The 23556-nt window shown below is 46.6% G+C and overlaps 1 protein-coding gene across 16 annotated transcripts in view; it reads right to left on the bottom strand.

Annotated features, from left to right (window-relative positions):
* Positions 1 to 23556, bottom strand: part of ZHX2 (zinc fingers and homeoboxes 2) — a 78607-nt gene that overhangs the window by 18307 nt on the left and 36744 nt on the right. For 8 of the 16 annotated variants that reach the window (XR_014175181.1, XM_081950591.1, XM_081950588.1 and 5 more), the window contains one exon: positions 8601 to 8750. The exons of 6 other annotated variants lie outside the window; for them this stretch is intronic. The gene's annotated coding sequence lies outside the window, so the exon portion shown is untranslated. Of the gene's footprint in view, positions 1 to 8600; positions 8751 to 22728; positions 22800 to 23556 lie in introns of all 16 variants that reach the window. 2 more of the 16 variants (XM_081950587.1, XM_081950589.1) reach the window with 1 other exon arrangement.

Genomic DNA, 23556 nt, shown 5'->3' with positions numbered 1-23556 from the left:
GTCAGCCATTGAGGGTCCTCCCTAAGACCTCCGCAGCGCCCGAGCGAGCCCGGGACACCGTGGGAGCTGAGAATGGTGAGGAAGGATGAGAGAGCAAAACAGGAAATAGAAAAACTCTCCTCACCGCTCCTGCTCTCTAGGGAAGGAATTTTTTTTTAAGTAACAACAAAAAACAGCGCCGCCCCCCCAAAAGAGGAAATTAGAGTCCAAGCAATCTGCAAAAGACTGAGAGAAAAATAAAATGTGTCCACTGGGCTTTGACTGAATTGAAAAATCTGGCAGTCAAGGCAACACCAGAGGCGTGGCTAAAGTTTCAATTCAGTCCTGGGCAGATTGGTTGAGTTTAACCCATGCTTGCACTCTCCAAAAAGCGTAGAGGAAAAGACAATATTCCATAGTCAGAATGACAGAGATTCAAGCTCCAGGTTGCTGTTTATGATCCACTATTGATCACATCCAGTGGTGGGATTCAAAATTTCTTACTACTGGTTCTGTAGGCATGGGGTAGGTTGGTGGGCGTGGCAGGGGATGGTTACTGCAAAATCCCCATTCCCTCCCAATCAGCTGGGACTCAGGAGGCAGAGAATAGATGGGGGCGGGGCCAGTCAGAGGTGGTACTTACTGGTTCTCCGAACTACTCAAAATTTCCGCTACCGGTTCTCCAGAACTGGTTGGAACCTGCTGAATACCACCTCTGATCACATCAGTAGAACATCTTTCTTCAACCTCACATCTTGTCAAGGCATTGAAGTCTATCAATGGTGGCTTGAAAGCTCCATCACGCTTCTTGATCAAAACTCTCAGTTTTCCTCTTACCAAAACTTAGATTTTGCTAAGAGGGAAGCCACTGCATTTTCGTTTCACATTAGCTCACACAAAGAGACCCTGGCATATCCGGAGGCATCCAAATTCCATGCCCTTTAAGTCAAGGCCGAGATTTCTTAGAACCAGGAATGACCAAATGAGCGTCCCCAATCTTGAAACCCCAAGATCTGTGTAACTCTTAGCATCCCTGACCACCTCTCAAAGATGAATTTTGAAAGAAAAACGCACCAGGAGAAAGAGTGGGTAGATATTTCCCAGGATCACTTGCCTAGTTAATGAGGAAAGATTTAACTTTGTAGGCAATTCAATCTAGATTTAATTAGATTTAATGAGACGTGGTAGCTCAGTGGCTAAGATGCTGAGCTTGTCCATCAGAAAGGTTGGCGGTTTGGCAAAATGGATTGATTATATACAGAATAAATACCAGACTAGGAGTTATTATCTAGCCTTTAGGTAAGAATGTTTAGACCGATAGATGATCAGAGTAAATAGTATATGGGATGTTTGGAATTGTTAGAGTGGTATACAGCGGAAGTCAGGGGGGTGGGTTTGTGTGGGAGGTGGGGGAGGGTTAGGGTGGAGGGTGGGGCAATATATATGTATGAATAAATTAGAAGATGGGACTAATGAAACATTGTTAGGCTAGGAGAAATTTATATTAAGAGTTATAGATGTTAAATTAGCTTAGAAAATGATCAATGTGTTATTATTAATTTAAGAGTAATTTATATAGTTTTTGTTGGGAGGAGAGGGGTTATGAGTAATCTATTTTAAGATGGGGGGAGAGGAGGGGGTAAAGTGTTTGGTATAATATCTGAATGTGAATTTTTGCGGGGGGGTTGGGGGGGTATAGCATTTGTATGAGATTTATATTGTGTGGAGGGGGGGGTGAAAAGGGGGAAAATTTGTTTGTACAAAACTCTTTTAATAAAAAAAAAAAAAAAGAAAGGTTGGCGGTTTGAATCCCTAGCGCCGCGTAATGAAGTGAGCTCCTGTTACTTGTCCCAGCTTCTGCCAACCTAGCAGTTCGAAAGCATGTAAAAATGCAAGTAGAAAAATAGCGACCACCTTTGGTGGGAAGGTAACAGCGTTCCATGCACTTTCTGCATTTAGTCATGCCGGCCACATGACCCCCGAGAGGTCTTTGGACAGCGCTGGCTTTTCGGCTTTGAAACGGAGATGAGCACCACCCCCTAGAGTCAGGAACGACTAGCACATATGCATGTAGGGAACCTTTACCTAAATCTTTAGAATATGCCATGTCTTGTCATGCTCAGGTTTTCTTGGAAACAAACCGTGGATACTCCTTTTCCAAATTATGTTTTACTTGCTTCTTGATGAAATCTCTCTAGGATTTTGCTAAGAGGAAAGCCCCTCCTCCTTCGTTTTACATTAGCTCACACAATAAGGAAGACTGGCTGATTAACAGTAGGTGCACTATTTCCCAGGCTCCTTGCTTGAATTCAATGTGAATTTTGATAAAATTCAAGTGAGGACTACGGAAAGGACACAGAAAGACTTGGTAACCAACCGACACACTGTGTGTAGTTGAAGAGGCTTTTCTGTTATATGCGTTGTGTGTTTGTGTCTGAAAATAAAAATTTTACTAAAAAAAAAAGTCTCGCTTAGCAACAGAAATGTTGAGCTCAATTGTGGTCGTAACTTGAAGACTACCTATACCCGTGATGGTGAACCTATGGCACACATGCCACAGGTGGCATGTAGTGCATTGTCTGAGGGCACGCAAGCTGTTTGTTTGTTTGTTTGTTTATTTGGATTTATATGCCGCCCTTCTCCAAAAGGACTCAGGGCAGCGTACAACATTAAAAAACACACATCCCAAAAGTTAAAAAAAAATTAAATCCATATCCAAAAAACAAACAACCCGAATTTAAAAGACGATACATTTAAAATAAGTTAAAATTAACAGGCCAGGCCGGCTTGCTGGAAAAGCCAACTTTTTAGGGCGCGTCGGAAGGACCGGAGGTCAGGGATTATGCGAAGCTCCGGGGGCAGCTCATTCCAGAGGGAAGGCACTCCCACAGAGAAGGCTCTCCCCCTGGGGGTCACCAGCCGACACTGTCTGGCCGACGGCACCCTGAGGAGGCCAACTCTGTGAGATCGTACTGGACGGTGGGAGGCTACTGGTGGCAGTAGGTGGTCTCATAGGTTCCCTGGGCCTAAGCCATGGAGTGCTTTAAAGGTCATAATTAATACCTTGAATCGCACCAGGAAAACAACCGGCAACTACTGTTGCCCCAGCTCAGCTCCACGCCGCCTCCCACTGGCCAGCTGGTTTTCGAGTCTCTGGTGTGCCTATATGGGACATGTGTGCTCATGCGTGGAGCATGTGCTCATGCGTGCAAGCGCAGAGCACACATGGGGGAGTCACGCATGCATATGCAGGGCACGTGAGGGGGGGTCACATGTGCATCAGAAGTGGCATTCTGCCAGTTTGCTCTGCCCACCTGCCCAGACGCCATCACGGACGCTCTGAGCATGCGCAAGCTCTTTTGGTTTTGAACCAGTAGCGAAGGTAAGAGGATTTCATGCCTGGTGTGCATGTGTGGGAGGCAGGGGGAGTGAAAAGGGTAGTGCACACATTGCATTATGGGTGTGGGCGCGCGCACGCTTTCGGCATGCAATGACAAAAAGGTTATTCATCACTGACCTATACTGTTTTTGAAACCTTGGAAGTCTTCGGGATATCTTCATTGCAGAATATTGTGTTAGAGGACCTACAACTTCACTTACTGTCTTTTGAACAGTATGTCTGCTCGTTTTTTTCCCAACCAGCATTTTTCTTTTTCTTGGTAGGAAAAGAAAAACTAACCTATTCTATTCTGGCAACTGAGCTGCATGATTCACAATTCAATAAACAGATTGACTGCATCAATGAATGATGTTTCCAGTGGCTGCACAGCAAGCAAGAAATCCAGATGTTTCTCCTTTGGCTAACCCTGCATCTGCGCACTGAATCCTTTCGGCCTTCACTTTTTTGTTCATCCCCCATAGTTGTTAAACTCTGTTTTGGACACAAACTGAACCTCCTTTCCTCCCAGTCTCTGGAAAAAGCCTTCTGGACAACCCTTCTATGTCGATCCCAGCTGTTTGTTCACAAACTTGGCTTACCAATGGAAACCAAGACATCTGACCATCTCTCTCTAGCTTTTGTTTCTCATCTTCTCCAACAATGGATAAGAGCCAAGCACTGGGAAATCTATTACTGTAAAAGCAGAGAAAAGGGATGCACTGGCTATTGAGTCAGGCCTGGTAGATATGATTCATTTGGACTGGAAACCTAAAGCAGACCACACACAGTCCAAAGTGTCTCCAGCTTGCTAACAGCCACATAATCTATTCCTCTCCAGATACTAAATTAAGCAGGACAGAAGGCGGAATCCGGGGAACAACGATTTAGACGATTAGCTATTCATAAAAACGAGTGATTTTAGACCTATCAACTAAAATCAGAATTAAACTGGATTTTAAAATTAGATACACATTTTTCGGGAAAAAAAATACAAAATTTTCAGAATTAATAACAACAACTTCTGATTATAATCTGTGAACATGATGAATGCCACCGTTCTTATGAACAACATTCTACAGCAGGGGTGTCAAACTCAATTTCATTGAGGGACGCATCAGGCCTGTATGTGTGGGGAGTGGGAGTGGGCATGGCCAACTGGGTGGGCTTGGCTGACTGAGTGGGCGTGGCCAGCTTGACACCACTCCCCAAATTGCTGGCATGTTTCCTCCTCGCATTGGGTAGACCGGGCCGAAGCTACGCTGGCCTGATCTTTCCTCTTCGCATTGGGTAGGCCAGGACGGCCCAGCGTGCCGTATCCAACCGCGTTGCAGGCTTTGACACCCCTATTCTACAGGGATGAGAAACTGCGGGAATCATCAGTAGAAGTATTTTATAGCCACAAACAGAGACATAAGTAACTGCATTTGTGCCTAACAACATACCAAGTTATCTTTAGAACAAGTTTTGATGAACACATGTAAGGCTAAACTATAATGGGCAAATTCCTATTTAAGCCAAAGCCAGAAAACATTTAATGTACAAACTAAAATTACTGCCTTTCTTAGTGAAGAACACGGACAATAAAGAATCTGAGGATGATCAAATAAACTAAGAAAAAAAAGAGAAATCTGCTATATTCAGATTCAAGGGGAAGAGAATGGACAAGAAACAAAAATGCAGCAAACAGGTTCTGAAACTCTGATGCACAAAATTCTAATTTTGAATGCACCCTCTTATTACTTTTAATATCCATCATGAGTGTTATGGGGAGAATCTTTTGCACAGCAAAGCCACACTGAACTGATCACAATAAACACATGTATTCATACAATGCACAAGTAGTCCTTGACTTACGACCTTTTTTGCAGTGATAGTTAAGTGAACCCATTGTTTTGCAGTGATAGTTAAGTGAACCCATTGTTTTGCAGTGATAGTTAAATGAACCCATTGGGGTCATTAAGTGAACCCATTGTACACAATAGGTCTTTTTTTTTTAATTTGGTGGAAGTCAGAAGTAAATGCTGGTTTCCATTAAAAAAGTTGTAAATCATGGCCATGTGACCACTGGACTTTGCAAATGACCATAAATATGGGCCAGTTGTTAAAGAGCCCAAAATGTGATCATGGAGGCGATTGGAACTTTGAAACTGGATTAAGTATTTCTGGGGAGGTCCGTTGTAACTTTGAATGGTCATTAAGCAACTGACCATAAGTCAAGGATAACCTGAATAGCCGGGTTGTTGATGGCATGCTTTTCTAGCAGAAATCCAAGCACACAGATTTGCAACTTCACCCAAGCTAGCATTCAGAGCTAGTTTTGGAAAGCTCTGTGGTTTTCCCAACCTACCAAAAGCCACAATGGAATGCACGAAGGACAAGTGTGTTTCCTTCACTTTTCTGAAAGCAACAGCTTTCTCCATCAACACGGCTTTAGGGATGAAAGCTAGTCAAAGCTGGTTAGCATCATTTTGGATAAGATTGTTCTGACCGAGGCTTCCCAAGAGCATGAAGCAAACTCCTTGTACCGACAAAAATCCCTTTTATTAATTTACTGTGAATTCTTCTCATTCACATCCAACAAAGTCTTTCAAGGGAGGATTTAGAGCAGTGGTTCTCAACCTGTGGGTCGGGACCCCTTTGGGGGTCGAACGACCCTTTCACAGGGGTCGCCTAAGACCATCGGAAAACACATATTTTCGATGGTCTTAGGAACCGAGAGACCAATTTTATGGTTGGGAGTCACCACAACATGAGGAACTGTATTAAAGGGTTGCGGCATTGGGAAGGTTGAGAACCACTGATTTAGAGTCACAGACCTTATCTGGCTTGGTGAGCTGACAGGCCAATATCTGCAAAACTTGGCAAGGAGTCTTGGAGAGTCATGAACCAATTAAGCGAACTAACTGTCTCCTGCAAACTCTATTCCGCTTTTGCTCCTCTTTTATTTCCTCTGGGAGGGGCCATTCATCATCCACCTGTGGCCTTACTCCCAAGTCCACCCCTGTTCTTTAGCTGCTCCCCTCTTCTGGCAACTCTTACATGCACACACTGGGAACAGGCTCCAGTTGTTCATCTGCCTCACTGATGTCTGACTCTGAAGGCAGCTGATAACTGGCATACGGCTCTGGCTCCCTCTCTGCCTCTGACACAAAGCCCTCATCAGAGGCTTCCCCAGACTCCAGGAGTGGCCCATGTTCCTCCCCAACCTCCTCACTGTCCGAATCTGCTGCCAGCTCTGCTGGCTGTTGGCTGGCCACAACAAAGGTGGTGCAGCTCTGAAATGGAATTGGCAAACCAACAAAAAGCAAGCTGAAGTGAAACATGAAGCCAAATCTTCCACCGGGGCTACTATGAAGAGAAAGCAAGATATGGCTCATTTATCTATGAATCCAACCTCTATTCTCTCCAAGCCTCGGTCCTCAGCTGTGCCTACCAATGAAGTGACTTGTCTCCAAAACATACAGCGTAATGGACATTGGGAAATGCCTGCTTAAACATGCACTTGCATATTTATGAACAAAGATGCCCCAGGAAAAAAAACTTTCTGGCAGGTCCACAAATACATGAGGGAATATCTCATAGACTGTCTTGTGCATGAAAATTATCCTATCCAAATCGAATGCCCAATGAAACCCTTCAAAGTCTCTCGCCTTGGGCACAATGGAACTTGTTCTGATAGTCCACGCTGTCAGGCAATGCGCCAAGATATAACTTATTGATGATGTGCTCTTCAATAAGAATGAGTCCAGAAATCACTATGTCTTTCTCTTCTAAAATAGTAAAAGAGCTCTGATGGTGCAGTGGTTAGAATGGATTATTGCAGGCTAATTCTGCTGACCGCCAGCAGTTCAATTCTCACTGGCTCAAAATGGACTCAGCCTTCCATCCTTCCAAGGTCGTTCAAATGAGGACCCGGATTGTTGGGGGCAAGATGCTGATTCTGTAAGCTATTTAGAGAGGTTGTAAAGCACTATGAAGTGGTGTGTAAGTGCAGGTGCTAGTGCTAAAAAAATGTCTTTCGCATTTCCTCTCTTTTTTCATACTGTCCTCTTACTACTAATTGTATGTAAAAGTGACCTCAGGAAACAGGAGGAAGAGCTATAGATTAGGCAACACGGGGTGTGTAAAAAGTCAGCCCACCAAAGGGAGAACGTAACACGAAGGAGATGTTTCTCCAACCTCCAGGACTGGCCCATGTTCCTCCCCAACCTCCTCACTGTCCGATTCTGCTGCCAGCTCTGCTGGCGAGCCACAACACTTACCATAAGGCCATAGAGGTCATTGGTGAGAATGAAACACACACATATGAATATGAAAGTATCAAATAGCCCTTGTCATTCATGACCTTCAGATAACTCTTCTAAGCCTCTCCGGAAACGACGGGAACTTGGCAATCATGTCTGATTCTTGGAGACTGCCTGGACAAATCCCTGCAATCTTCTTGGCAAGGCTGTTTAGAAATGGTTTGTCAGTCTCCTTCCTAGGACTGAGAGAGTGAGTGAGCAGCCCAAGGTCACCCAGCTGGCTTTGGGCCTCATGTGGGGACTAGAGCTCACAGTCCCCTGGTTTCTGGCTTGACACCTTAATCCCGTGATGACGAACCGTAATGCCATCACACTAGCTCAGCTCCACCTCGCATGTGTGCGCGCCTCCTGCCAGCCCACTGATTTTCGGGTCTCTGCTGCACATGCGCGGGGGGACATGCCTGCAATGCATGTGCAGGGGGAGAGCATGGGGGAATGGCACCCCCCCCACGTGCGCAGCCTGTTTTGGTCCCAGGAGGCTGCAGGGAGGTCTATTAGGCTGAAAATGGGCTGTGGGGGAGGGTTTTGCGCATGCATGCGTGGGGGAGTGGGGGTGTTGCACGCACGTGCACAGGGGGGAGGGGCACAAGGGGGTGTTGCGCACGCATTTCATTATGGTTGCGGACACACACGCTTTTGGCACACGACGCCGAATAGATTGGCCATCACTGCCTTAACTCTTACACTGAACTGGCTCTCAAACTCTCCTTTTGTGCTTTTAAACACAGAAGATCCCGAAATGTTTCTGTGATCTATTCTTGGAAATGTTACTCTGGATTCAAGAGACCTTGACTGCAACCAAGATACGTTTTGATAATATCCAATGTCTAGGTAAGCACAGTCTGCTTATTGTACCCATGGAGCTTTATTTTAAAGCTGAGAAAAATCTTACATGAAAGTGTTTTATTTTCCCAACTTCTCATTTCCCCTGAACTTACCTGGATTCCTGCATTGTCAGATATTATTGCCTCCAAGCGCCTCTTGTTTATGAAATGCAACATTGATCTGGTGTCCCTATCTGGTGGCTAAGGTCCCAATTATCTTTTCAGAACACTCCTAGAAATACAATGTCAAAAGATGTGTTCATCCTATAAGGAAGAGAAAAATATGGGGGAAGAAAGAGAATGAGAATTTCTCTTTTGATAACAAGGGATGAGCTCAGTCAGGGATGTCAAACCTGCGTCGTCATGGCATTGTCACCTGACGTGTCACGACCTTTCCCCCCTTCGCTAAACTGGGCGTGGCCAGCGCATGACGCATCTGGCCTGCGGGCTGTGAGTTTGACAGCCCTGATCTAAGGGGTGCACAGACCCCCAAATCTACCAACAGAAGAGAATATTTGTAATTCAGGGTTGAAATGTGGTGTGCTTGGTACTCTTTGAGGTTGGTTGTTTTCTTGCAGACATTTCATTACCTGACTAGATAGCATCATCAGTGCTAAAAGGGAGTGGGGTTTGCTCTCTGTTTAGGTATAAATGGTTTGCCTTGCAAGTGGGAGTGTTCTTTCTGGTCCCTTAATTACGTTGTTGTTTACTGTTTGATCATTTGTCCGAGTTGATAGTTCCTTGATTGGGATATTGTTTGTTGCTTGATGTCACCTAAATGGGTAATGAAATGTCTGCAAGAAAACACCTAACACCAGAAAGTATCAAAGACTCCACAGGCCCAAATCCTTTGGGTTAGCCATATCTGGAACTTTAAAAACATAAACACTCTTTCCTACACAAAGTGCAGAGAAGAGCAACCAAGATGATTAAAGGGCTGGAGGCTAAACCATATGATGAACAGTTATGGGAACTGGATGGGTGTCTATCTTAACGAACAGAAGGATTAGGGGTGGCATGAACTACACCACCTGCAGTTGGAACTAAGCATAGCACACAAAATTGTCTGCTACAATGTCCTACCTGTCAACGACTACTTCTGTCAGACCTGCAGCCATCTTTTCTTTTGGATCTTTGGCCTGCCACACTTTCTATTATTCTGCTAGGCATTTTCTATTGTGGGAAAATGGGAGGAGGGATTGTACGGAGTTAGATGTTATGTAGCCATAACAAAATTCTTTCTAGAAAGCCAAGGTCATCCTTCGTCTTTGCACCTCTGCACCCGACCGGAACTGGATGGGTGGAACTGCCAGAATGGCAGTGGGAGATTGGACCATGGGATGGACTTGTGGGTGTGGGGGGCAAGATCTTGAACTTTCAACTGGGTGGGGAAAACCAGGAAACTTTCAGATTCAGATTTTCTCAGATGTGCCAACATGGCTCTCTTAATAAATTGGAACTTTGAGGAATCCTTTGCCTCGGACTCTGATTTAATATTGGATGCTGTTTGGAACCCTGACAACTTCAGCTTCAACCACAATAATACACAGGCAAACAATCGATACAAACTCAAGGTAAACCGCTCCAAATTCGATTGCAGAAAATACGACTTCAGCAACAGAGTGGTCAATGCTTGGAATGCTCTACCCAACTCCCGTGTTACATCCTCAAACCCCCACAGCTTCAACCTTAAACTGTCTACCGTGGACCTCACCCCATTCCTAAGAGGTCCTTAAAGGGAGGGGGGGTGCATAAGCACACCAGCATGCCTACCATCCCTGTCTCACTGTTTCCATTTATCTGTGTTTACTTCCTTTGTTCATGTTTAGGTTCATACCTATACTTGTTATCTTGTACATGTTTGACAACAAACAAATAAATAAAATAAAAACAGATCGTTTTCCTGTACACCGCTTGGAGAGTCCAAGCAATGGGTTAATTCAGTCTGCTTGCCCTTAGGACTGAGGAACTATTTTTCCTTAAGCCACACCTCCTCCTGGTGTGCTCAATCCCCCAGAATTCTTCCTCAGTCAGCCCGTTTGGACGTATTTAGTTAGAGCTCTGAGCTAAATTGATCTTTTTTTTTGGCTTGGACTCTCTAATTGCGTTTAAAGTTTTTTCTCTAATATTCCCCAACCTCGTGAGACGTTTCTCTCTTCAATTCTGCGACTTTCTTCAATAGAATCTGCACTTGAAGGCCAGGAGGTAAGCTACAAGGTGGTGGGGGGTGCCCCTCAGCCGATCCTCTTGGGACGGCTTCGGAGGCCTGCCGCTTGTCGTTTAAAACGGCGCGGCTGCAGCGGCGAGGTTCCTAAGTCCCCAGGCCCCTCGTTTGTTATTTTCGTCGAAGTTTTTTCGCTCCCCGGCCTGCTAGAGGACCTCTGCCGCAGGGAGGAGTGGGCGATCGTCGCCATTGCGAGGCGCGTTCGCCCCTCGCTCTCCCTTAGCCCCACGCTGTTGCGGCGGCCATTTTTAGGCGCGAAAATAGCGCGCCCAGCCATGGCCGCCATTTTGCATCAGCCTCGTTGTCAGGAGGCCGCTGGAGGTGGCAGGGCCTAGCAAGGGTTTCTCGGGCTAGGATCGCCACCTTCGCCATTTGTCTATTTTTGCGAGCGGCGCTGGTTCCTGTGCCATTCCAACGGTCATCATACCGGCTCAGGGAGGAGGCCTAAGTAAGCGCAGGCCTGAAGTTTTTTTATATAGTCATTCTCCTCCCTGCTTCTCCTGCGGAGCCTTGCACCTCGGTGCAGGCCCCAATCCTACCCCTGGGCCTCCGACTGGTGTGAAACATGGGATGATTTCATAGTATTGATTCGATTAATTGTATATATGGCAATTTTAACGATCATTTCGTTTTGTTTCCCATTACAGCACCCAGTCTATATCTATCCTTCTGCCTTATCATAGCCTTGCTCCATCTTGTGTGGTCATTGACTATGGACCTGCCCAGTCCTCCCGATTCCCAAGACGCTAGGCCGAGCCTCTCGCAGGCCCCTAGCAAGGGTTCCTCCTCTTCGGGGAGTGGGGGTGCGGGCAAGAGTGGTGGGGGTAGCTCTGGGAAACAGCGTTCCAGAACCCCTTCGGTAGCTGAGGCCAAGGATGCTGAAAGGCGCCAGCGGGCCCTTGACAAGCAATTCGAGAAGGCCAGACGCCAGGCAGACAGGGTGCAGTCCCTTTCAGGAGCCCCTCCCTCCCGGGAAGATCTCCAGTCGGTCCTCGCCGAGGAGGTGGAATCCCAGGACCTATCCCCTAATAGGTCATTTGCAGAGCCGGCTTCCCCGGTCCCTTCTTGGGCCTGTGAACAGGTTCCTCCCCCTGGGGATGCTAGCATAGACGATATGCAGGGTGAGGCTTCACCCCCCCTAGAAGAGGGCTTGGATCCCGATTCTGACTCTGAGGAGTTATCGCCCCGCATGCAGGAGCTAATGGCCCGCGCCATTGCCAAGGGCATCACGGAGGCCATGAAATTTAAAAGCCCTACCGCAGCGGCCCCTAGGGGTCCCAAGCCCGATCAGGCAGCTCCGCCCCCAAGCAAGCGTGCTCGCCATCCTTCCCTGGAATCCTCGGTGGTCAGCGAGGCCTCTGCCATTGAGGACCCTGACCCGGAGGTGCTAGGCCTCTCGGACGACGAGGACCTTCCCCCCCGAAGCGCCCGCCTTTGCGGGTCTCTTCAAGCCCAGCCTTTTTAAATCGGTCCTTCACAAGGTCAAGGCTGCCACCAGGGTGGGGATCAAGCCCAAGCCGACCGCGCCGGCGGAGGATGCCCCTCCGGCTAATCCCAATGCGGTCATGTTTGATGTGCCAGCGCCCCAGCAAGAGCTGGTTCCGGTCCCGGGGCTGTTCCTCGACTTAATCCAGCGCCAGTGGGCTCAGCCAGCCACGCAATCCTCTCCCAGTGGGGTAGATAGGAAGCTTTATACTATGGAGCCAGTGTTGGAGGACCTTCTGGCCCTTCCCACTGTCGACCCGCCCATCGCTGCGCTCACTTCCAACTCCTCGCTACCGGCCGACCTCCTGGAAGGCCTTAAGGCGGAGGACAAGAAGGCGGAAAAGGCGTGCCACAAGACCCATCTGGCGGCTGCCTGGGCCATCAGGGCCTCTTCTTCCGCTTCCTTTTTTAATAGGGCTTCTGTGATCTGGCTGCGCGAGCTCCTAAACAAGCTCCCGGCGGGAGACATCCGTCTCCACCAGGACGTGTCAAAAATAATCGCGGCCTCCCAGTATGCCGCTGACGCGTCCCTCAATGCCACCAAATTTGCCTCCAGGGCCCTCGGTTCTAACATAACTTCCCGTCGACTGATCTGGCTCCGACATTGGCAAGCGGACCAGAAAAACAAATGGAAACTGGCTTCCGCCCCCTTTAAGGGGTCCAAATTGTTTGGCGAGTCCCTGGATCCTCTCCTCATTGAGTCCAAGGACAAGAGGAAGATCCTACCTTCTCTAAATAAAAAGCAGGAACGTAAGGCCGCTCCCTACTCTAGGAGGCAGTCCTTTCGTGCCTCCGAGCCTTCCACCTCTGCCTCTTCCTTCTCTCCCTCTAATAGGTCCTTCGGCCAGCAGGGCGACAGGTCCCAAGACAGAGCGCCCTTTCGGGACAGAGGCAGGCAGCAGTTCGGCTTCCGCAAGTATAACCGCGGTGGGGCCTCCAACAGGCCGTTCCGTAAGTCAAAGTGACTGCCAGGGCTTGGCGCCCATCGGGGGTCGCCTCCAGCTGTTCGCCTCCCATTGGGCCCAGAACACCGAGGATGCTTGGGTTCTGCAGACAGTCAGGGAAGGCCTCTCCCTGGAATTCCTGTCCCTTCCCCCTCGGACCTTCATCCGGTGCCCTGTCCCGTCCTGCCCCCAAAAGAGGCAGCGTATGGACCAGGAAGTCCGTCATCTCCTGGACATCAGGGCCGTGGAACCAGTTCCCCAAGGCGAAGAGGGGAAGGGGTTTTACTCCATCCTCTTCCTGGTACCAAAGAACTCGGGGGGGTGGAGAGCCATCTTGGACCTCAAGAACCTCAACAGGCATATCGCCTACCGGAGGTTCAAGATGCAGTCTCTGCAGTCCATTCTGGCGGGGATTCGACAGGGAGATCTTCTCACATCTATAGATCTCAAAGAGGCATACCTCCACATCCCCATCCGTCCTCAGCACAGGAAGTTCCTGCGCTTCTATTATGCGGGTCGCCACTTCCAGTACAAAGCTCTTCCATTCGGCCTCTCGTCCGCTCCTCGGACGTTTACCAAAGTGCTGGCGGTAGTGGCGGCTCAGCTAAGACGCAGGCCCATAAGGCTCCAGTGCTACCTGGACGACATCCTGATCCAGTCGTCGTCCAGGCAGCAGGCCCTTCGGGATCTCCAAACCACTATGAGATCCCTCAGAAATCACGGCTTCACTCTAAACATAGAGAAGAGCCATCTCACTCCAACCAACAGACTTGTACACCTGGGGGCGGTGATAGATACCAACTTGTGCAGGGTTTTCCTTTCCCGAGACAGGTTGACCGGTCTAAGGTCCATGACCCACAAGGTGTTGAGCTTGAGGCTGGCTCCAGTGGTCCTTCTGTCGCAGCTGCTGGGAAAAATGATCTCCTGCATTTCCATCGTGCCGTGGGCCCGCCTGCATTCCAGGTCTCTTCAGTGGCTGCTGCTGCCGCACCAGAGGGCATCCAGGAGCAACTCTACCAGGCCGATTCGAGTTCCCCCGGACGTGAAGAGGTCTCTCCGCTGGTGGGTGTCTCCGGCCATCCTCAAGGGCCACCTATTCAAGGAACCCGAGAGGTTGATCATCACCACAGACGCCAGCCTCTCCGGCTGGGGAGCCCACATGGGGTCCCTGGTTGTTCAAGGCAAGTGGTCCCAAGTGGAATCCAGCTACAGCATCAACCTGCTGGAACTGAGAGCTGCTCGCCTGGCCCTGCGACATTTCAGCCGGCCCATCCATCGTCAACATGTGCTTCTGATGACGGACAATGTGGCCACCAAGGCCCACATCAACCGTCAGGGCGGCACCAGATCCAGAGCACTGATGAGAGAGGCGGAGTCCCTGGGACGCTGGGCGGAGCGCCATCTGGAATCCCTTCGCTCCGACCATATCTCCGGAGTGGACAACACACAGGCCGACTGGCTGAGCAGGACGACCATAGATCCTGCGGAGTGGAAACTGGACCCTCGCCTGTTCCACCAGATGTCCGACAGATTCGGGACTCCGGCCGTAGACCTGTTTGCGTCAAGGGACAACAAGCAGCTCGACCGCTTCTACTCCCGGTTCTTCACCCCGGGGGCGGAGGGGACAGACGCACTGCGTTGCAAGTGGCCCCGCGAGCTACTGTATGCCTTCCCTCCCCTGCCTCTCCTTCCTCAATTCATCTCCAAAGTCATCGCAGAGGGAGCAGAGGTCCTTCTCGTGGCCCCGCATTGGCCCCGCAGGTCGTGGTTTGCCGACCTTGTCCACCTGTCGGTGTCTCCTCCGTGGCGCATTCCTCCGGACCAGATCTCCCTCAGCCAGGGGGCCGTGATTCACCCAGAGCCCCAGTGGCTCCAGTTGGCCGTCTGGCACTTGAGGGGGACCAACTAAAAGACCAAGGCCTGTCGGAGGAGGTAGTGAACACCATTCAGGCGGCTAGACGCCCTTCAACCACTAGGATTTATGATGCGTCCTGGGCCGCCTTCGCCAAGTGGTGTGAGGAGCTGCTCATCGAGCCGACGACCGCGCCTGTTCCCAGAGTGCTTGACTTCCTTCAAGCGGGACTCAACAAGGGCCTGGCCCCGAACACCCTTCGACGCCAAGTGGCGGCTTTGTCTACTGTCTGGTCGGGCGACCACCTTTTGCCTCTCAGCAAAATCCCGAAGGTGCGTCTTTTCCTCAAGGGCGCTTCTAACCTTCGCCCTCCCACCGTTCATCGCTATCCTACTTGGCAGCTGTCCGTGGTCCTGCGGGCCCTCTCTGGCCCTCCATTCGAGCCTTTACGCACTACTTCTCTTCGATTCCTGACGCTGAAGACGGCCTTCTTGATTGCCATCACGTCAGCTCGCCGGATTTCGGAGCTGGCGGCTCTCTCTGTTCGCCAGGATCTGTGCGTCATCCACCCTGACAGGGTCATTTTGAGGCTGGACCCGACCTTTACCCCCAAAGTAAACTCATGGTTCCATAGAGCGCAAGACATTGTGTTGCCAAATTTTTGTCCTCATCCGTCGCATCCCAGAGAGCGATCCTGGCACAATCTTGATGTCAGGAGGGCCCTGAAGGTCTACATCGCTCGTACTGCGGAATTCAGGAAATCAGAGGCTCTTTTCCTCTCCTTCCAGCCCGGTTCCCTAGGGAAGAAGGTCACTTCCTCCACAATTGGCAGGTGGCTTCGCGCTTGCATTGCGACTGCCTATGAAAGTCAATCCAAAGCCGTTCCGCGCGGCATCACTGCACACTCCACACGAAGTGCTGCTACTTCAGCGGCCTGGGCCACCCAGGCCTCGATCCTGGACATCTGCAGGGCCGCTACGTGGTCCTCTCCTTCTCCATTTGTGCGACACTATAAACTGGACATTTTCGCCTCGGCTGAGGCGTCTTTCGGCAGGCGTGTGCTCCAGGCGGTTGTGTCAGAGACCGAATCCCGGGAGCCTTCTTCTGCCCACCCAGATGGACAATAACTTTGGTATGTCCCATTGCTTGGACTCTCCAAGCGGTGTACAGGAAAATGACCATTGGCTTACCTGAAGGGTCCTTTTCTGTACACCGCGGGAGAGTCCAACCCACCCTGGCTCTCAAGGCCGGGATTCGGGTTCCTCGTGTCAACAGTACATCATCTTGGACGCTTCGCTCCGTCCGCACGAACTGACTCCTTCAAAGAATTCTGGGGGATTGAGCACACCAGGAGGAGGTGTGGCTTAAGGAAAAATAGTTCCTCAGTCCTAAGGGCAAGCAGACTGAATTAACCCATTGCTTGGACTCTCCCGCGGTGTACAGAAAAGGACCCTTCAGGTAAGCCAATGGTCATTTTCTTCCACTACTTGAAGGGCTGTCACAGAGAAGAGGGGGTAAACTTCTTTTCCAAAGCACTAAAGAGCAGGACAAGAAACAATGGGTGGAAGCTCATTATATATAGATCCAAGCTGGAAATAAGTAAGGATGTCCTGACAGTGTAACAGTCGGTGGTGGGACCGCTTGCCTCCAGAGCTTGCGCCTGCTTCATCATTGGAGGTCTTCAAAAAAAAAGATTGGAGAGCCGTTTGTTGGGAATGGAATAAGGTCTCCTACCTTGGACATGAGGTTAGGCTAGAAGACCTCCAAGCTCCCTTCCAGCCCTATGAATTGGGAACTCTTCACATGACTGTCAGAGAAGAGTTGCCACAGATGTGGCCATTCAGAAAATATCCTTTCAGCTGAAAAGAGCTTGATGAAAAAGTTCTGTGTTTCACTCCCTTCCCACCTATAAACTATTTCAGGCTTCTTATCTGGACAGAGAAGCGGACGTCCTAACAAAGCTTCAACATTATTTTGTAAGTGGGCTTCGATGACCCATCAATAGAAAAGAGAATTATGTCCTTTTGTCGTTCCAAACATTTCATGGTGGAAACTTGCCCTTTGCTTCGCAGTATCTCAGTTTCCTGTTTCCTACTCTTGAATGAAACGGTTCCTTTTTTTAAAGTCAGAGAAGGAAGGAATCCATCGGTTCATTGCTGCTTATGAAAATCAGAGTGGCTGCTTTAAAAATAGCCCACTGTGTATCAACCACACATCATTAAATAACTGAGCCAAAGGGTCATGTCCCCATTTTCCTCCTGCCTAAGAAAGCAAGAAAGCATTCTGCAGCAACCCTTCAGGATATTCCGCGAGATAGGCCATTTATTTCTTGCTGTGCTTTTCTGCTTCATTTCTAGAGGGGAAACAACTTGGCACAGAAGCCTTGGGTTATCGACTAGGCCAGGGAAGGCTACCTTTTCTGACCTCACGTACCGAAAGTGCACGCATGCACCCATCCCCATAATGCTATGCGGGCACAACACCCCTCTGCGCGCCCCGCCCCCCGCGCATGTATGGACGACAACACCCACCCCCACCCCGTGCTCCACGTTTTTGGGCCAGGCGTCCCTGAAGCCTCCTGGGACCCAAAATGGGGCACATGGGAGCACTGCACCCCCCCCAACGCATGCCCGTACATCTGAGCTGGGGCGACGGCTCGTGTGCGAGCAGATGGCTCACGAAGTCCTTGAGTTATGACCATAAGTGAGCCCAAAATTTATATTGCTAAGTGAAATATTTGTTAAGTGAATTTTGCCCCTTTTAAGACTTTTCTTGCCACATTTGTGAAGTGAATCATTGCCTTTGTTCAGTTAGCAACATGTTGACTTTGTTTGTCAGAAGGTCACAAAAGCGGAGATCGCATGACCCCGGAACACTGCAACCGTCCTAAATGTGAGCCAGCTGCCAAGCATCTGAATTCTGATTAGGTCACCATGGTGCAACGGTCGTAAGTGTGAACAATGCTCATGAATCACTTTTTCAATGCCCTTGTAACTTTGAACGGTCACTAAATGAACTGTTGTAAGTTGAGAACTACCTGTAAAGGGAAATACTGTAATTCAGAGACAAAACACATGCTTTGGCTTGCAAATTTGAGACTCAAACTTGTTTGCATAAAAAAAAAAATCCTGCAAAGAAACTTCTATAGAGTCCCTGTTGGTAAGAACATACTATATTGACTTAATGGATTAACTTGATAATATGCTATCAATTTTTGAACCAACGTACTTCAAATGGGCTAACTTACAGAATCATGGGTCCAAGTATGGATCCGTGTTTCCTGTGAACACATAGCAACCACATATGTTTTTTCCACCAATACAGATAGTCCTCGACTTACAACAATTCATTTCATCAATTTCAAATATTGCTCTGAGCGTTTTAAACATTAAATGATATAGGTACACGTTTCTTAAGATATTTCTACCCAAGACCAACTAGTTTGAAAAGTAAGTCAGTACTGATGGGCTCTGCTCACTGTTTCATAAATCTAACAGTTTAGATTATTTGTAGAACTAATATTATTACTGAAGACTTTTTATGGAGGTCTGTCATAGCTCATTCAATATAAAACCACACTAAAAATATTCAGACATTTTAGGCATTTCTACTGAAGCAAGAAACACTTTAAAGTAAAACCTTGCTCTGATGTAACGCCCAGTAGAGTGTAAAGTTTTATTCCCGAATGTCTGTTAATTCCAAAAGTATACATTTCAGAGTGATTTATATCATTTGACATCTGTTAAATCTGAAAGGGTATCTTTTGCAGTGATCTACATCGTTTGACGTCTCTTAAAGCACATCGCTTGCAGTGATTTATATAATTTGTGCCATATTGCAAATAACGTCATCTTTACAATTTCTTTCATTTATGGAATGAAGTCATTGTGCGTGGTGATCAATTTGCAAAGGGCATTATGCAAATATGGAACTGTGACACAAATAGTTTAAATGTAAGTAATAAATAATATATATAATTAATATATAATATTATATAATGCATAATAAAATAATTTCTTTTATTATCTTTATTCTTTTATTAGTATATTTTAGAGGATGGATGGAAATGTTGTCCATTGCAACAGAAGTCTGTCGAATGTGGGTCTGATGAATCTACGTTTTGTTGAATTTTTACTTAATATGGCTAGGAATAAAGGTAAATGTTCCCCTCGCACATATGTGCTAGTCGTTCCTGACTCCAGGGGGCAGTGCTCATGTCCGTTTCAAAGCCAAAGAGCCAGCGCTGTCCGAAGAGATATCTGTGGTTATATGGCCAGCTGTGGAACGCTGGTATTTTCCCACCAAAGGTGGTTCCTACTTTTCTACTTGCATTTTTACATGCTTTTGAACTGCTAGGTTGGCAGAAGCTGGGACAGGTAATAGGAGCTCACTCCATTATGTGGCGCTAGGCATTTGAACCACCAAATGCTGACCTTTCTGATAGACAAGCTCAGCATCTTAACCATTTATGGGTAGGAACAAAAAGATAAAACCCACCAAACCTTAGCTAATGTCTTAAATAAAGATCTTAAAAAAAATTAAATGTTGATTTTAAATCTGTTACCCTGTTTCCCTGAAAATAAGACCTTCCCAGATAATAAGCCCAATCGGGCTTTTGAGAGCATGTTGTAAAATAAGCCCTCCCCAAAAATAAGCCCTCCCCAAAAATATTGCAACACAGCAGCAGCCATTAGGTGACCATGCTCTCCGCCTCTTGCACTTCAAAAATAATAAGACCTCCCCAAGAATAAGGCCAAGTGCTTATTTCAGGGGTCAAAAGAAAATAAGACCCTGTCTTATTTTCGGGGAAACACGGTACTTGGAAACATTGTCGTTTCTTGTTGACTTTTTATTATATTTTTGGTCAGTAATTTTATTTAACATTTCTCTGAATAAAAGTACCCTAATACAGATAGTTATTGTTCAACATCTATGAAATCAATAATATGTAGTCATTGGAAAATTTAACACATTCTGGTAGATTCTTAGAATTCTGGGTTTAGAAAATACATTGCATAAAAGAGAACTTACCGATGGTATTCAATTCATTCAGTTTTAGAGCTTTACATTATGTATTGAATCTTGATTTTACAAATTTCGTTTCCTGCAAATCCTGCAAGAACCTCCATCACCTAGTTTTCCAGTCCCTCCAGCTAATAAAAATTATGCATGTTTCAGTGCTTACTAACATAAAATATTTAAATAAGTGTTTTCTATATTCTCTTTGTTGCTAGCAATGTCATTCTTAATTTGGAATGCTAACTCATATGGCTTGGGCTTGTCCTGTTACCAAGAGGAAGTTGATCTGAATTTAAGACAGGTTGCTGTTATATTTTTAACTTTACTGTTTCACAAAAATACTACTGCAACTATTGCTAATATTAAATTTGCATGCTGACTCTCAATTATTCTGGGTTGCTCATGACAATGAAAGAAATAGAAATAAAGAAATAAAGATCAAAGGTGGCCAGTGTAATGCAGCAAGAGCTCTCATTTTCTTTGGCCAAGGACCTGATGGAGAGCCAAGTCTTCATAGCTCTTGTAAAAAGTAACAGAGTGGGGTCCATTCAGATCTCTGAGGGAACCTTTTTCCAGAGGTAAGGTCTCTGTCTACTACAGAGATGGTCTGTTTCCTTGATAGGCCTGGAATGATGAAGTTTAACTGAAAGAATCTGGAGTACATCAACCCTGCAGGATTGAATTGGCTGGGCAGATGTTATGGGAGATAGATGTGCCTGTAAGTAACCAGGCCTTACGCCATGTAGGTTTTTACAGCTTTATAATCAGGCCTTTGAACTATGGTGCTGGAGAAGACTCCTGCAAGTCCCTTGGACTGCAAGATGATCAAACCAGTCAGTCCTAGAGGACTGATCAACCATGACTGCTCTTTAGAAGGCCAGATCCTGAAGATGAAACTGCAATACTATTGAAGACTAGGTCGAACATAGGCGGCGGGAGTCACCGTGGTACTTTAACAGGCTTTATTTAACAGAGAACACAAGCTCAGAACAAGAACAGCAACTCCAGCACCTTACCCTGCTTGACAGCTATTTATACAGAAGCTGTCAAGCAGGGCAGCCAATAGAAACCCTTTAAAATCCCGCTTTCAGCCCGGCACGTCTAAACCAATTGGCGTGAGCCTTTGGTTGCCGGGCTGTCAGTCGTAAGTTGAAGACTTGCGGATGGTGGTAAGTTGAGGACCTAAGACTGGTCACAAGTCGAGGACTTCACAAATACTTTGGCCACCTAATGAGAAAGGAAAGACTCATTGGAGAAGAGCCTAATGCTGGGAACGATGAGGGCAAAAGAAAAAGGGGACGACAGAGAATGAGGTGGCTGGATGGAATCACCGAAGCAGTAGGCGTGAGCTTAAATGGACTCCAGAGGATGGTAGAGGACAGGAAGACCTGGAGGAACATTGTCCATGGGGTTGTGATGGGTCGGGCATGGCTTTGCAACTAACAGCAGCATAACCCGGACCTTGAATTGCGCCCAGATGCAAAATGGCAATTAGTGCAGCTTGTGTATCAGAGTATTAAATGGGCATATTGAGGAATGCCCATTACTGCTAGCATTGTTACAAATCTAGACCAATTGAAGTTTCTGTGCAGCCTTTAAGGACAGTCCCATATAGGACACACTGCAGTAGTCAAGCCACAAGGTAACTAGGGTAAGAGTGGCTGATTGAAATGTTATTATTTCAACACTTTAATAGTAAGATACTCAGAAACTTCATAGATAGTCCTCAACGTACAACGATTCATTTAGTGTCTGTTCAAAGTTACAACAGAACTGAAAAAAGTGACTTATGACCATTATTCATAGTTACGACCTTTGCAGCAGCCCCTTGATCGTGTGATCGAAATCCAGCTGTTTGGCAACTGGTTCCTATTTAGAATGGTTGCAGTATTCCAAGATTATGCGATCCCCTTTTGCGACCTTCTGACATGCAGTCGATAGGGAAGTCAGATTCACTTAACAACCAGGTTACTGACTTATCAATACCGGTACTGGTCTATGGCCCAGGGGTTGGAGACCCCTGCTGTAAAGGACAAAATCTCTATCAATATATTTCTCCAAAATTTCAGGTCTATCGTGTCCAAAGCTAGTAACAAATTAAAATTTACATTCATTTATGTAATATCGCCATCTTGGCATCAATACACATCATTTCCATAATATCTTATTTACCAAAAATGACTGAAATGGATGCAAATGATGCATTTTTAATTACCTCACTAATTACATGATGTCAATTACTGCATTTATATTTAATGGCAATTTGGGAATAATAGTCTCCCTAAATTGCCCATTAAATCAAACCTTTATTTGAATGCTATTATAATTTGCATTAGTGACTGTAGTTCATGCTCCCAAATAAAACTGTGGATTTTAGTCCGGAAATCAGTTTCTCTTTGTAATTATGTAGGCTATGCAAAGCTCCTTTCCTGAAACTGATCTCAATCAGAGATGATTCACACCCTGGGGTCAGTGTCCCTTTGCACTTCTACCGTCAGGCAGAAGACATCAAAGTATAGCCAGTCGAACAAACAGGTTTAAAGATAGTTTCTATCCTTGGGCTGTGAGACTTTTAAATACAACCACAATCACTCCATGCACACGCTAATTTTTTTTCTTTTCTTTTTTTCGTTTCTGCTATAATTTTGCACCAGTGAGGTTAAAACCAACTTCGTTGTATTTAAGTACAATAATAATAAAGATTATACTTATAACTACCTCCATCCGGGTATATCAAAATGGTTGTGCAGGAATAATGGAGTATGGCTTTCTAAAGCAGCCATACAAATCTGAAAAAAAAATTGCTGCACTCTGTTACATAAGGAAGAAAATGCATCTAAAGCATCAATCATGTTGACTGCAGAACCACATCTGAGGATAGTAAGGAAAAAAGAGGTAGCTGCTTTAATGATTAAAAGAAAAGCTTTCTATATACTCTTTCATACTGTTCCTGTCATAGGATTTGTGGAGCGCTATTGGTAGCAGAGACGCGGTGGCTCAGTGGCTAAGACGCTGAGCTTGTTGATCAGAAAGGCCAGCCGTTAAATAACAATTGTAGTTGAACAAATGTAGTATAATGATAATAATGTATTTATATGTATTCGATATCTAGGCACAAAAGCCTGTAACCAAACGACATGCTATATGCAATTGAAGAAGGTTATATGTTTTATGTTTTGTTTGTTAAAAAAAAAAAACTTTTTATATATAAGAAAGGTCAGCAGTTCGAATCCCTAGCGTAATGGAGTGAGCTCCCGTTCTTCTGCCAACCTAACAGTTCAAAAGCACATAAAAAATGCAAGTAGAAAAATAGGGACCACTTTGGTGGGAAGGTAACAGCGCTCCGTGCGCCTTCGGCATTTAGTCATGCTGGCCACAGAGATGTCTTCGGACAGCTCTTTGGCTTTGAAACGGAGATGAGCACTGCCCCTAGAGTCGGGAACGACTAGCGCATATTTGCGAGGGGAACCTTTACCTTATTGTAGTGTATTAAAATTACCTCCTCTAAATGCAAGGAATTCTGAAACATGATATTAATCACACATC

The sequence above is a fragment of the Natrix helvetica genome (assembly GCF_964273705.1).
Source record: "Natrix helvetica genome assembly, chromosome: 4".
Taxonomy (NCBI): Eukaryota; Metazoa; Chordata; class Lepidosauria; order Squamata; family Natricidae; genus Natrix; species Natrix helvetica.
The sequence above is the reverse complement of the archived record's forward strand: the minus strand, read 5'-3'. Positions and strand labels throughout refer to the sequence as shown.